The 13,829-nt window shown below is 42.4% G+C and overlaps 1 protein-coding gene across 1 annotated transcript in view; it reads left to right on the top strand.

Annotated features, from left to right (window-relative positions):
- Positions 1 to 10,764: 10,764 nt before the first annotated feature.
- Positions 10,765 to 13,829, top strand: part of RAP1B (RAP1B, member of RAS oncogene family) — a 53,466-nt gene continuing 50,401 nt past the window's right edge. Inside the window, exon 1 of the mRNA XM_027854166.1 lies at positions 10,765 to 10,865. The gene's annotated coding sequence lies outside the window, so the exon portion shown is untranslated. The remainder of the gene's footprint in view (positions 10,866 to 13,829) is intronic.

Here is a 13,829-nt window from a genome sequence, read left to right as displayed (position 1 = left end):
GACTGCCTCCCCATTACACCAGGAGCTCCTTGAGAACAGGGTCTGTCTTCTGTCTTTCTTTGTATTCCCACCTCTTAGCACAATGCCTAGCACATAGTAGGCGATTACTAAATACTTATTGTCTGACTGACACTGTAACTAGTATAGCTGGTGTTCATATAGCATTTCAAAGTTTGCAAAGTACCTAACATACATTATCTCATTTGAGACCCACAACCACTCCATGAGACATTTATTTCAGGTATTATTATCTCAAATTTATAGATGAAGAAACTTATGCTTAGAGAGAGGTTAAATGATTTGCCCTTGGTCAAACAGGGAGGATTCTAAATCAGGTCTTCCTAATTCCAAATTCAGCATTCCATCCATTTTCTTTTTCTCAGCTTCAAAAGGTAACAAATTAAATTATTTCAAAATTTTCAAAATAGTTTCTTTTTTATTTTTTTATATTAGTATATTGGCAAACATTTTCAAAGAGGAAAAAAAAGCACTGGGAATAGTGAAATGTATATATACATATACATATTATGTGAGTGTATATGTATTACAAACTCTGCCTCTTCCTTCACCCTTCATAAAAAAAGTAGTTTTATGGAATTTAACTTTAGCAGTGTTCATTTGGGGATGAGATACTAACAAGGATGGTGACCAGAAACCATCAATAAATGTAGAAGGAAAGGTATATGACTCCTTGTCATTGTATTAAATTTTAATTCAGAAAATATTACATTATGATGGACTTGTATTTGATAGGGGAAAAAAAACTACTGTGCTTGTATTGGTTAAAATATTTAGAATTTAATTGGGGTAATTCTTTAAACAAATATCAATAGAAATGAGAAGCTTTATGCCAAGGGAGTATACAATTATTGCTACCATAAAGATTTAGTTTGTAATTTCTAGAATATTCCCAAATAGCCAACATTCTACAGGTGATGCTATATAGCCAAAAAGCGTGGGCAGCCACCATGTCCAATGAATCACAATTGCAGGTGACCCAGAGGGCACTGGGAAGGCATATGATGGATGTAAGACAGTGACAGCAGTGATAACTTGTGGGCCACAAGTGGCCTGAGAGACATCATCAATGACTTATATAACCAGAAAAGCTATGTGGGCCAGTCATAAAGTGACAACGAATGATTATAGATAATCTGATTATCATATTGGTATCCATACAATATTATCTATATTTTTTAAACCCCAGAGGAAAGCTTCCTGGGCAGATCTTCTGAAGAGTATTTTTGAGAAGATAAGAGAGATGTTGTAGTCATATCTGACTCTTTGTGACCCCATTTGGGGTTTTCTTGGCAAAGATACTGGAATGGTTTTCCATTTCCTTCACCAGCTCATTTTACAGATGAGGAAACTGAGGCAAACAGAGTTAAGTGATGGTGGCCAGGGTCACACAGCTAGTATCTGAGGCTGAATTCAAACTCAGGTCATCCTTACTCTAGGGCCAGGGTTTTATCTACTTTGTTACCTTGCTGCCTCTAAGATAGTCCCTGCCCTCAAAGAGCTTACATTCTAATAGGTGAAGATGACATAAAAGGAAGCTGGAAGCTATAGGATTCTTAATTTGGGACTTGGAGATAAGCTAATCCAACCTCTTCATTTCACAGATGAAAAAACTGAGGCCCAGAGTGATAAAGTGACTTACCCCAGAGTCATACAGGTAGTAAGTGGCATAGGTAGGATTTGCACCTCATTCCTCTGTTTTCCACTCTAACGCTCTGCACCACACTGACTTCATCCTTCATGAATTAGTTATGATCTGTACTCATGAAGGGAAGACTCACGTAAATGAAATATGGTGAAGTATTCAATGTAAATCATATGCAACTATGTGACAGATCTGTAAGTTTATCAAATAGGGAAGTCCCAATGTGGGAACTTCTTCTAACAATACAGATGAAAATCAGTCAGTCAACTGGCACTTATTAAGCTCTTATTATGCCAAAAACTGGGAATACAAAGATAAGTAAAAAGACAATAATAGCTAAAATTTATATAGCACTTACTATATGCCAGGTACTATTCCAAGTACTTTACAATTATTATCTCATTTGACCCTCACAACAGCCCTGGGATGTACGTGCTATTATTATCCCCATTTTACAGATAAGGAGGTTGAAGCAAACAGAGGTTAAATGACTTGCCCAGAGTCACACAGCTAGTAAGTATCTAAGGCTGAATCTAAACTCAGGTCTTCCTTACTCAGGCCCAGGCTCTACCCACTGTCCCACCTTGATGCTTCTAAGACAGTCCCTGACCTCAAGGAGCTTACATTCTAAAGGGTGAAGACAACACATAAAAGAAAACTGGAAGGAGGGAGAGAGAAACTGGGAGCATGGTAAAAGAAGTCCTAAGTGCATCCTGGAGAGCAATGAGACCAGTCTTCCCTGGGTGCTCTCCTTCAATCAAGGTTATAGGAGAAGCTATCTAATCAGTGGGAGATGGCAGTACAGAGGAGAAGCCAATGACCCTTGTATGATTTAGCAGATAACAGCTGCCTGAGGCAGACAGAGGTTAAGTATGTAGCTTGGCCTAGCACCATACAATAAATATCAGAGATATAATTTGAAACCAGTTCTTGCCTCCAAGCCCAATATTCTATCCACTGCAGCAGACTGCCTTATAGTATAGTTATAGCTCTATGCAACTATATAAATAGAGGGCAGAATCAGGAAAATAATATTTTACACAAAGATAATTACCATAACAATGGAAATAGAAAGAATAATAAAATGATACTAAATGCTTGATGGATAGCTAAATAGAAATAACTAACATTCATATGGTATATATGCCAGACCCTGTGCTAAGCCCTTTACAGTTGTTGTTATCTCATTTTATATTTGTATTTTAACATGTAAATATGTAACATACACACACTTGATATAACATAAGCATGTAAATATACAACACTATAACTTACCAGAGTTAGGTAATTTCTAAATAATCCGAGAACTAGAATCTGGTTCTCTTAGATAAACTTACAGATCCGTCACATATTTGCATATGATTTACATTGGATACTTCACCATATCTCATCCGTGTGAGTCTTCCCTTCATGAGTACAGATCATAACCAATCTATGAGGGACGCAGTGTGGTGCAGAATGTTAGACTGGGTGCAAACTAGAACTAGAATTAGAGTCTCAATCTATGTTTTATTCGGAGTTGAAAACTGCATTCTTTTGTTTACCCTTCAAAAGTCTAAATATTCTAAACTAGAGACCAGAGGTATCAAACACAGGGCAACAACACTCCTAGTCCCGCCAGAACCAAATTAAAATATAATTGGGATATATTTAACAAAATAAATAAAAATACAATGAAACACAAATAATATTATTTTTAAAACTAAAGTCAACATAAGGCCTTGCAAAGATCCTTATATACAGGATAGTGGCCCCTGTTTCCATTTGAGATTGACTCCACTGTTCTGTATGTATCCGTCTTGTGAATGTGTGCAAAACAGAACTAATTATCTTCCCTCCAAACCCACCATTCCTCCAAATTTCCCCTTTCATTTGCAGGCAATATCATTCTTCTAGTTGCCCAAGTTCGTAATTTCAGTGGTTCTTCTTAAATGCTTCCCTCGTCCTTACCCTCTCACCATCCAATAACCTGTAAAGTCCTCACATATCTCCCTTAATAACATTTCTAACATGTATTCCCTTTCTCTACTTACACAGGTCCATGTTAGTTTTAGCTCTCAATACCTCTTGGCCACCTATATTAGCCTCCTAACTGATTTTCCTGTTTCCAGACTCTCCCTCCAATCACTTTTTTTTTTTTGCTATTAGATGTCTTACATTTAATTAATCTCCTATATTCCATTTTTAAGCATCTTTAAAGTAACAGTTGTTTTCCACTTAAATTTCTAAGTTTCCAACAGTGCCTAGTACAGGGCCTCATACAAAGTGGGGACTCAATTTTAACTGAGTCAACAGAGTGTCTGGTAGTTAAACTAATAAAGTCAGGAAGCACGAAGCCATATTTAATTTTATTTTCTTTTTTGGATTATATATTTTTAAAAATATTTACTTTCATCTGGACCACAACTAAACTTTTTGGTTCTATTAAGCAATTTCATCATGAAATTATCTTGTCATCAATTAAAGAAACTAAGTGATATTGTCATTTGGTGGTCATTTAGTTGGTAGCTACTACCACTCTACCTTGTCTACAAGGCAATGTAGGTCATCAAATTCAAATGGATTTAATTTAGCATCTATCCACATGCTTACAGAGATTATTTCTTTTCTTGGTCTTTGTATGAATGAATGAAGCACTTATATATGCAAAGCTCTGCGTTAAGCTCTAGGGATTCAAAGGGAAAAGACAGTTCCTGCTCCCAAGGAGGTCACATTCTAATAGGGGATACATTTAACACATATGGGGGGTTCTCAGCTGCAAGTCAGATGGAAAGGTCCCATGGTCCTTAAAATACAACAACAAAACAGATGGTAATGTCTCTTTTTAAATGTCACTTTCACTGATAAAAATATAAGTTTCTGACGTTGAACCATTTGCCAGTGCTGGGGACTCTGGGGAGACAAGAACTTTCATTTCTCAGTCTTCAGGTTCTTAGGCTGTGTCTATCAGGGTCTAAGTGCAGCTAATAGTTAAGGTGGTGATGGTGGTTTGACCTGTCTGCACATGCTGGGCTGTCTCTTCCCCAAGGTACCCTGTTGCCTCAGATAGGCTGATTCCCCCACCCTTTGAGTGGTTGCTGATGGGAATGGCTGGTCCCCTCTACAGGGTTGTTTACCTGGATGATGGAAGCAAGGGAAAGGCTGGGAATCCTGAAAGACTATTGGTGTATAGGGCTGCTGCCACTTCCAGGGCTCCTATGCCTATCCACATATTGGTGGCGGCTGGACAGCTATTGGTGGAAGTGATGAGGAAGGTGAGCCCTTCTCCAGAATGATTTCTCCCCTCAATAATCCTCAGTGCCTGTACGGCTGTATCCCAAAGAGATCATAAAAATGGGAAAAGGACCCACATGTACAAAAATATTTATAGCAGCTCTTTCTGCAGTGGCAAAGAATTGCAAATTGAGGGGATGCCCATCAATTTGGGAATGGCTGAACAAGTTGTGGTATATTAACATAATGAATACCATTGTGCTATAAAAAATGATGAGCAAGTGGACGTCATAAAAACCTGGAAAGACTTGTATGGACTGATGCTGAGTGAAGTGAGCAGAACCAGGAAAATGTTGTACACAGTAACAGCCACGTTGTGAAATGACTAACTTTGATAGACTTAGCCCTTCTCAGCAATGCAAGGATCTAACACATCTCTAAAAGTCTCATGATGGAAAATGCTATCCACATCCAGAGAAAGAGCTATGGAGTTTGAATGCAGATGGAAGCATACTATTTGCTCTTTTTTTTCTTTTGTTTTGTTTCTTCTTTCTTGTGATTCCTCCTATTGGTTCTAATTCTTCTTTACAACATGACTAATGTGAAAATACGTTTAATAGGACTGTATGTGTAGAGCCTATATCAGGTTGCATGCCATCTTGGGGAGGGAGGCGGGAAGGGAGAGGGAGAAAAATTTAAAACTCAAAGGCTTATGGAAGTGAATGCTGAAAACTAAAAATAAATTAATACTAAAAATAATCCTTAGTGCCTCAAATGGTGCCAGGCATGAAGTAGATATTTGTTGATCGATATTTCCACTTACAATTTGACTACCAAGGGGCAGCTAGATGATGCAGTGGATAGACACCAGCCCTGGAGTCAGGAGGACCTGAGTCCAAATCTGGCCTCAGACACATAACACTCACTAGCTGTGTGACTCTGGGCAAGTCACTTAACTCCAATTGCCTCACCAGAAAAAAAAACCAAAACAATTAGACTACCAAATACCCAACACTACACCTTGTATAGATGGACTCAGTAAACAGGTGTTGATGATTTAGCCTATGCTAGGTACTAGTCACATGAGTTACAGAGACACAGTTCTTACCCCACTGTAACTCAACTAAGACAGACAATACTTTTACTGTCTCTTATTCCTGGGTCACACTTGTATAGAAGGTAATAACTGCAAACAACTTCAAACAAACAGTGTAACTTAAGAAGTTTCTGTGGTTATGTCAAAACTTATTTGTAGGCTCCAAGTAGAGGCTGAATGACCTGTTGGAGATGTTGTAAAGTTCCAGATGAACTCTGAGATCTCCTTCAACTCTGAAGAGTCAGCAATTCTATTGCTCTAAGGGTATATTTCAGTTGGGTATTTAGAATATATTTTCTTTGTCAAATTTCCACAAGATTGAAATGCTTTAGTTACCAAAGGATCAAAAATGACAATTCAGTACATGTAATATTGCCTCAAATGCTTTTCAGAAAGTTTCCATTCATTAAATTGGCAATATTTTTTTTTTGCAAGTGTTCTCTTGAAAAAAATCAATTACTTCAAATAGAGTTTCCTATTAGAAAAGACAGAGTGGCCAGCTATACATATGCACACATTTACATAACCAAAATTACAGAAAAATAAGATCTTTACGATAACACGCTTTCCCCCCAATACATTATAAACTACACTTAAAATTCCAGTAATTATCCCCCAAAACTAGCTGCTATGGGGAAAACATATGTGAACTTAGGCATAGAGAAGTAAGCAGAACTGAGAAAACAGTATACACAAAGATGATGACTATAACAATGTAAACAGAAGAAACAGTAAAATGAAACTGAATACTTTAGAAAGGAAATCACTAAATAGAAATAACAAGCATTTGTATAGTGCTTACTATATGCCAGGTCCTGTACTAAGCTCATTACAATTATTATTCTCTCATTTGAACCTCATAACAACCCTAGGATATAGGTGCTAGTATTATGACCATTTTACAGATAAGGAAGCTAAGGTCAGCGACTTGTGCAGGGCCATATTGCTAGTAATATCTGAGACCAGATTTAACTCAAGCCTTCCTGACTAAAAGGCCTCTATCTGTTGTGGCACCTAACTGCTCCATTATAATTACAATGACAAAATGTTGCCCATAAGAAATAAGAAAATGTAACTCTCTCCTTTCATTAGAGAACTTGGGGACTATGGGTATCTAATTGTTGAATACACTATCAGAAATGCCTTTTGCTTTTGTTCATTGTCACTTTATTGCTATTTACACATATACTTTCCCCTCTATCCCCCTTTTTTAGAAAAGAAAATCTAGCAGGTTCTAATCTTTATCTGTGTGATTAATGGATAGAGAGTTGGGGAAAGGTTTGGATTTCTGCAGAGAAAGAAATATCAAGTTCCCATAAACAAGAGAGTCTACAAGGTAAAATAGAAAAATAATAGGGGAATATTAATATGCCTCTAGGCCTAGTAGGAAACATTGAACCAACCCCTGGGAAAGGAGAACTATGATACACCCTAAATCCAACAATTAGGAGACATCCATATTCAAGAATTCAAACTCTATGTGTACAAATGTTCCACATGGGCATCTTCCCCTGATAACCTTATACCTTTAAGGAAATTCTCCACTCCCAGATAATATTTAGAAGCATGAAGTATTTGTGAGGACTTGATCAAATATCAATAAACAAAATGTTCTGGATCTAATGAAACAGTCACTTGGATCTGGCTGGTATCTAGAAATATACAGTTGTGGAGGAATTCAAGGATGACAGCCTGGAACTGTGGGGCTAAATGTGTAATCTGTCCGTATCCGTAGGTGCCTTTCAGAAGACTGGCTGATTGCCACTGAGATTGTCATGCATAAGAAACTGGACAGAAAAATTCCTCTAAGTCTGTGGACCAGGAGGTCACCAAGCAGAGTCTGGATGGACTTGTCAGGGCAGTTGGAGTGGGGAATCCTTCTCAGGTCTAGGTTGGATTGTAGTGTAATAGTTGATAGCATACAAACCTTGGAGGAAGGAAGGAAGGAAGGAAGGAGGAAAGGGAGGAAGGAAAGAAAGGAAAGAAGAAACAAGTATTTATTAAGCACCTACTATATTCCAGGCACTGTACTAAGCCTTTACAAATGTTATCTTATTTGAACCTTATAATAACCTTGGGAAGTAAGTGCGGTTATTATTCCCATTTTACAGATGAGGAAACTGAGACAGACAGAGGTTAAGTGAATTGACTGACCAGAGTCCCACTGCTAGTCAAATGTCTGAAGTTGGATTTAACTCAGGTCTTCCTTAGTCCAGGCCTATGCTCTACAATAACAGCTAACATTTGTATCTGGCACTGTTCTAAGCACTTTACAAATATTATCTCACTTGATCCCCACAACAACCCTGAGCAGCTAGGTAGCACCAGGAGTTAGGAAGACAGGAGTTCAAATGTGGCCCAGACACTTACTAGCTGTATGACCCTGGGCAAATCACTTAACCCTGTTTGCCTCAGTTTCCTTATCCGTAAAATGAGCTAGAGAAGGAAATAGCAAACCACTCCAGTATCTTTGCAAAAAAAAAAAAAATCAAATGAGGTCACAGAAAATAGGACGTGCCTGAAATAACTGAACAACAATATTGTATTTACTATGTGCTAGGCACTGTGCCAAACAATTTACAAATATTATCTTCCTTGATCCCCATGACAACCCTGGGAGGTAGGTGCTAGTATTATTTGACAAATGAGGAAACTGAGGAAGACAGTTAATTGACTTGGCCATAGTCACACAACTACTTAAGTTTCTGAGTCGGAATTTAAACTCAGGTCTTCCTGACTTTAAGCCCAGTCACTCTATCCACTGCACCACCAAGCTGCCTGAGAAGACCTAGGTTTACATCCTAGCTCTGACACTTCTCCGAGCCTCAGTTCCTCATCTGCAAAAAGGAGATGATGCATACCTAGCTCACCTGATTGCTGTAGCGTTCAAAGTCAAATGATGCAAGAAAGGTGCTTCACATATTTTAAAGTATTTCTATAAGTTTTCCTTATGATTATTAAGACTTTTGAGGTCTCCTCTGACTCAGATTCTATGAGAAGACAATAGATGACGATAACATACTTCAAGTAAGAGGAAAACCACCTGCTGACTAGCTTGTGTGAGAAATCATTCTGTGGGTAGCTCACCATCTTCCTGGTCTTAGACGTCATATTCCCTCCAGTTCAAGAAATGAATGAAGCTTGAATTTCTCAAATTTCACCCACAGTCTTGTAAAGTGTGTGTGACCCTGGTCAACTCATATAATCCCCCAGTACCTGTGGCACCAAATAGAAGTCGAAAAGCAGGATCTAATTTACATTGAAAGAGGGGGTTTCCTAACACTGAGTTCCCTTCCCCAGTGCAACCGAAAGTCAAAAATGAAAACCAAATCAATGCAACTTATGTCATTTTTGGCTAGCAAGGGCACTGATGATTTTTATTCATCACAAACTTACGGGAGGATATATCTAAACTAGGCTATATCTGGAAGTTCAGTTGACCAGGCGGAGAGATGATGTGGGATGAACATTAAGACAAAAAGGATGTTATTTACCCAAACCTCCATTTTAAAAAAAAGGCTTCCCAAGCCACCCACGTCCCCCTCCTCTCCAGGAAGTGCTCTAGACTCTCTTCTTGGATTTTCCCTACAATGCTCACCCCACCTCCCTTAGCAGCTTACTTTTATACGTTATCTTTCTCCATTAGAATATAAATTTCTTCAGGACCCCTGGCTATCTTTCTTTTTTTTTTTTTTGTTATTTATTGTATCCCCACGCATTCACACCAGCATTCTGAATTTAATAAGCGATTATTGACTTAACTTGACCCAGACCTGGAGAATCTCTCCCGCTTTAGGTGGGCACACTTACGTGCCTCCCCGTCTTCCCTCTCCTTCCTTCTAGTCCCTGCTAAAATCCCACCTTCTACGGGAAGCCTTCCCTGATTTCTCCCTTAATTCTGCTGCATTCCTTCTGCGGATTATTTCCAATACATCCTTGCATGTGACTTGTTGGTATATAGCTGTCTCCCCTATTAGACTGCGAGCTCCTAATGAGTGGGAGATTGTCTTTTGCCTTTCTTTCTGTCCCCAGCACTTAGCACACACAGTGCCTGGCACGTAGTAGGTGCTAAATCAATGTTGACTGATTCTGTTAGACTACGAGCTCCTTGTGAGCAGGGACCGGCTTTTGCCTTTATTTTCCCAGCAATTAGCAGTAGGCACTTAATAAACGTTTATTGACTTATTATCCAATATATCCTGCATATATCTTGTTTGCATTAGACTGTGACCTCCTTGAAAGCAGTCAAATGGGGCTTTTGCCTTTCTTTCTATCGTCCCCCACTCCCCATCCCCGCACTCAGCACACAGTAGGCGCTTACGAAAGGCTTCTCGCCTGAGAGCCGGACTCTCGCTCCACGTGGACCAGCCTCAGCCTCGCTCTGGTCCCGGTCCCGGAGGCGTGGGAGGGAGGGAGGAGGGAGGAGGGAGGAGGGAGGGGGGAGGAGGGCGAGGGAGCCGGCAGGGAGGGAGGAGGGCGGGAGGAGAGAGCGAGGAGAGAGAAAAGGTCAGCCTTCGCGGCGCCCCGCCCAGCCCCGCCCCTCCCGCCTAGTTTCCCTTCTCCCTCCCCTCGCTAGCCCCGCCCCCTCCCGTGCTCCACGCCCGCCCTCTCCGCCAGCGGAAGGAACCGAAAGCGAGGCTGAACGCCTGACGTCAAGGCGACCCAGCCAAACCTCGCCCAGAGTCAGGCGTGGAACGAGCTGGAGCGGCGGCGGCGGCGGAGGAGGAGGAAGAGGAGGAGGGAGGTGGCGGCGGCAGCGGCGGCGGCTTCGGCAGCAGCGGTAAGCCCGGCGACCCACCCGCCTCGGCGGCCGGAGAGCGGACACGGAGACGCCGAGAGAGAGCCCGGCTCTGCGGAGGGGGCCCTCCGGGAGACTCGGTGGCAGCGCCCTGAGTGAGTGGGGGGCCGGCGACGGGGCGGGGAGGAGGCCCGGCCCGGGCGGGGCGCGGACGGGCGGCGGACGGGGCGGCGGGGCTGAGGGAGCCCGGGGCTGGAGCGGGACGCGCAGGTGGCGGTGCCGGCCGGGCCCCCTCCGGAGCCGGGGAGGGACGAAGCGCCGCCGCCGCCTCTGGGGAGCCGCGCTCCTCTCTGCGGAAGGGGTCAAATATCTGAAACATGGCGGAGGAAGTGCGAGCTTGAGGACCCCCCCTTGCACACTCAGTCACACGCACTCACACGCACACCCGCACGCGCCCCCGCTCCTGCCTGCCTGCGGCGGGCGTGGACGGTGCCGGGGCGAGGCGTGTGTCCGCCTCCCGCACCCCCCGCCGCGGCCACCCCCTCCCCCTTCGCGCCGCCGGGGGTCCCACCCCGGGCTGTGGGTGGAAGTTGGAGAGCGGAAACGAGAAAAGTTGTCCTTGGACCGGACGGACAGTCCCCGAATCCGGGGGTGGGAGTGGGAGTGGGAGGGGGCCGGGAAGGTTCAGGGGGAAACCACTCCCCGGCCCCCTCCCTCGGGGCTGCGAGGCTGACAGGGAAGGGAAGGGGGGGAAGTTTCCTTGCGACGGGCTGGTGGACTCGCATTTGTTTCGGGAAGTGGTAGGAGGAAGGCGGCTGAGCGAGCCCCACCTCGTCCGGCTCCGTACCCGCAGCCCGGGGAGAGGGAGACGGACTGATTAAAGGGCCTTCCCTGCCTGCAGCCGGGCAGGAAGCGCTCTCAGGGCGGCCCCCCGCTGGGGGAGACCACCCCACGACGTTCTGGAGCCCCGCGCGCTCCTTTGCTCTTTTTGCCTTCCCGGGGTCAAGCCAGGTGAAACCCGAGCTCAGGAGGCGCCCCGAGAGGCCAAAGCAGCCCCTGCCCTCAAGGAGCGCGCAGTCTGGGGGGAGGCACTGTGCAATAAACTGGGATTCTTCTCAGCCTTGAAGTAGGGTGTTTAAAACTGCCCCAGTAGAGCTGGCCCACTTTTTTTTTCTTTTCTGGATATCCTTTGAGCAAAGTACTGCACTTAAGTCAACATTTATTCAGTACCTACTATGTGCCAGGCACTGGAGATATTCAGAAAAGCAATGCCTGCCCTCCAGCAGCTCACAATCTAAGGAAGATGCAATAAACTATGATTCTTCCTAGCCTTTGAAGTAGGTTATTTAAAAACTGCTCCAGCAGAGCTGGCCCACTTTTTTTTTTTTCCCCTAGATATCATTTGGAAAAAGTACCGAACTCTCAAGTCAACAAGGGCTTATTAAGTGTCTGCTATGTATCAGGCTCATGCTTGATGCTGGGGATACTAAGAAAAGCAAGTTCTGCCCTCAAGGAGACCACAATCTAAAGGGGATATAATAAACTCTGATTTTTAAAGGCCTGAAGGGAGATGGGTTGTGGTGGTGTTTTTTTTTTTTTCTTTCCACAAATGGATGTCCTTTGGAAAAAGTACTGCACTCTCAAGTTGTCAAGCATTTATTAAACACCCATGTACAGTAGACCCTCTGCTAGGTGCTGGAGATATTAAAACCAGTTCCTACCCCCACCATATAATGAGAATGCAATTAACTATTATTCTTCAAAGCTTCAAAATAAGGTTTTTTAACCCACAATCATTCTCTCCCCCCTCCCCCCCAAATGGATGTCTTTTGGAGGAAGAGCTGTTCTTAACATCAGGAAAGTTTTTGTTTCTTTGGAGACCTACCACTAGATTTTTGTATAGGTAAGCTCCTTGCTAGTAGGATTGTTTTTTGTTTGTTTGTTTTTGTAGCCATAGTGCCTGGTACCTAGTAGACTTTAATAGTTGATTGATAGATTTAGCTTAATACTTTTCTTCTTCCTGTTTAGATAAACATTATCAGTTTGTCAAAAAAAAACTGATGTCCCAATCAGAAATTAGTAACTTCAGCTTTGTATGTTCCTTTAAATTAAGTCATACTAAACTTCATTTTTGTATCAGTGAGAATTTTTTTGGAATTATACCACACTGTGTTTGAGGGGTTTTTGGATATAAGTATGGCTTTGTAAATCCATACCTCACTACAAGTGGGGACCCCCTCAACCATTTGGAACCTATTTGTTTGTAACTACCCTGCTTTGTACCTATAAAGTCTTTGGAATTTCATGCAAGTTATCCTAGCAAGAAATGATGCACAAAAGAAAAAGAATGCCTTTTACTCCCATATAAATGTTTCTAAGCTGACTCAAGGGTTGCCCTTTGGATATTATTTTGGTACTCATAAACTTCAGAGTTGGAAGAGACCTTGGAGTTTTCTATCTAGTACAAGCCCCTCATTTTCCAGATAAGGAAAAGATACCTCTGAGTGAAGTGACTTATTCAAGGTCATACACTGAATGCCTAACTTAAAAGTGCTGGCTTTTTGTTTCTCCCCTACCAAAAAGGACAGAATAACAAATTCTGTCTGACAAAAATGTCTGACAAGTAGGTTTGTAGATTGGAGAATTGGAAGGTTGGCCATGTATAAATTAGAGAGCTCTTGTCAGGGAAAGCCTGGAGAAGGGCCTTGAAACCCAGAAATACACAATTAAATCCTGATGTATCAAATCAGGTGGCCCCGCACATGGAGGTGACTGACATAAAAGAAATAGCACATTGGAATCAGGTCTGAATTTATGATTTTACAATTTCATTGATGTGGGGAATTCCTGAATAAGGAAATGGCCTTGATTTATGCAGGTCTGCACTTTTTCTTCAGCGTAAGTTCAGAGAGTTGCCCAGGATTGCCCGGTCACATGTGTGGCTCCAGATTCAGTCCTCTTTCCACTTGGCTGCCTCCTCTTCAGGTGGGGAATGAAAGGAGCTTCCCTATTTGATTCTGGGATAACTGCTAGCAGCTTAAGTGGGGAGGCAGATGAAGACTTGGATGCAAAATCTCTTGCCTTTGTTTAAAGTGCTTTAAAATTTCAAAATGCTTTCC

Source organism: Vombatus ursinus, unplaced genomic scaffold (assembly GCF_900497805.2).
Source record: "Vombatus ursinus unplaced genomic scaffold, bare-nosed wombat genome assembly UNPS02010320.1, whole genome shotgun sequence".
Classification (NCBI taxonomy): Eukaryota; Metazoa; Chordata; class Mammalia; order Diprotodontia; family Vombatidae; genus Vombatus; species Vombatus ursinus.
This window is presented reverse-complemented; position numbering and strand designations above follow the sequence as displayed.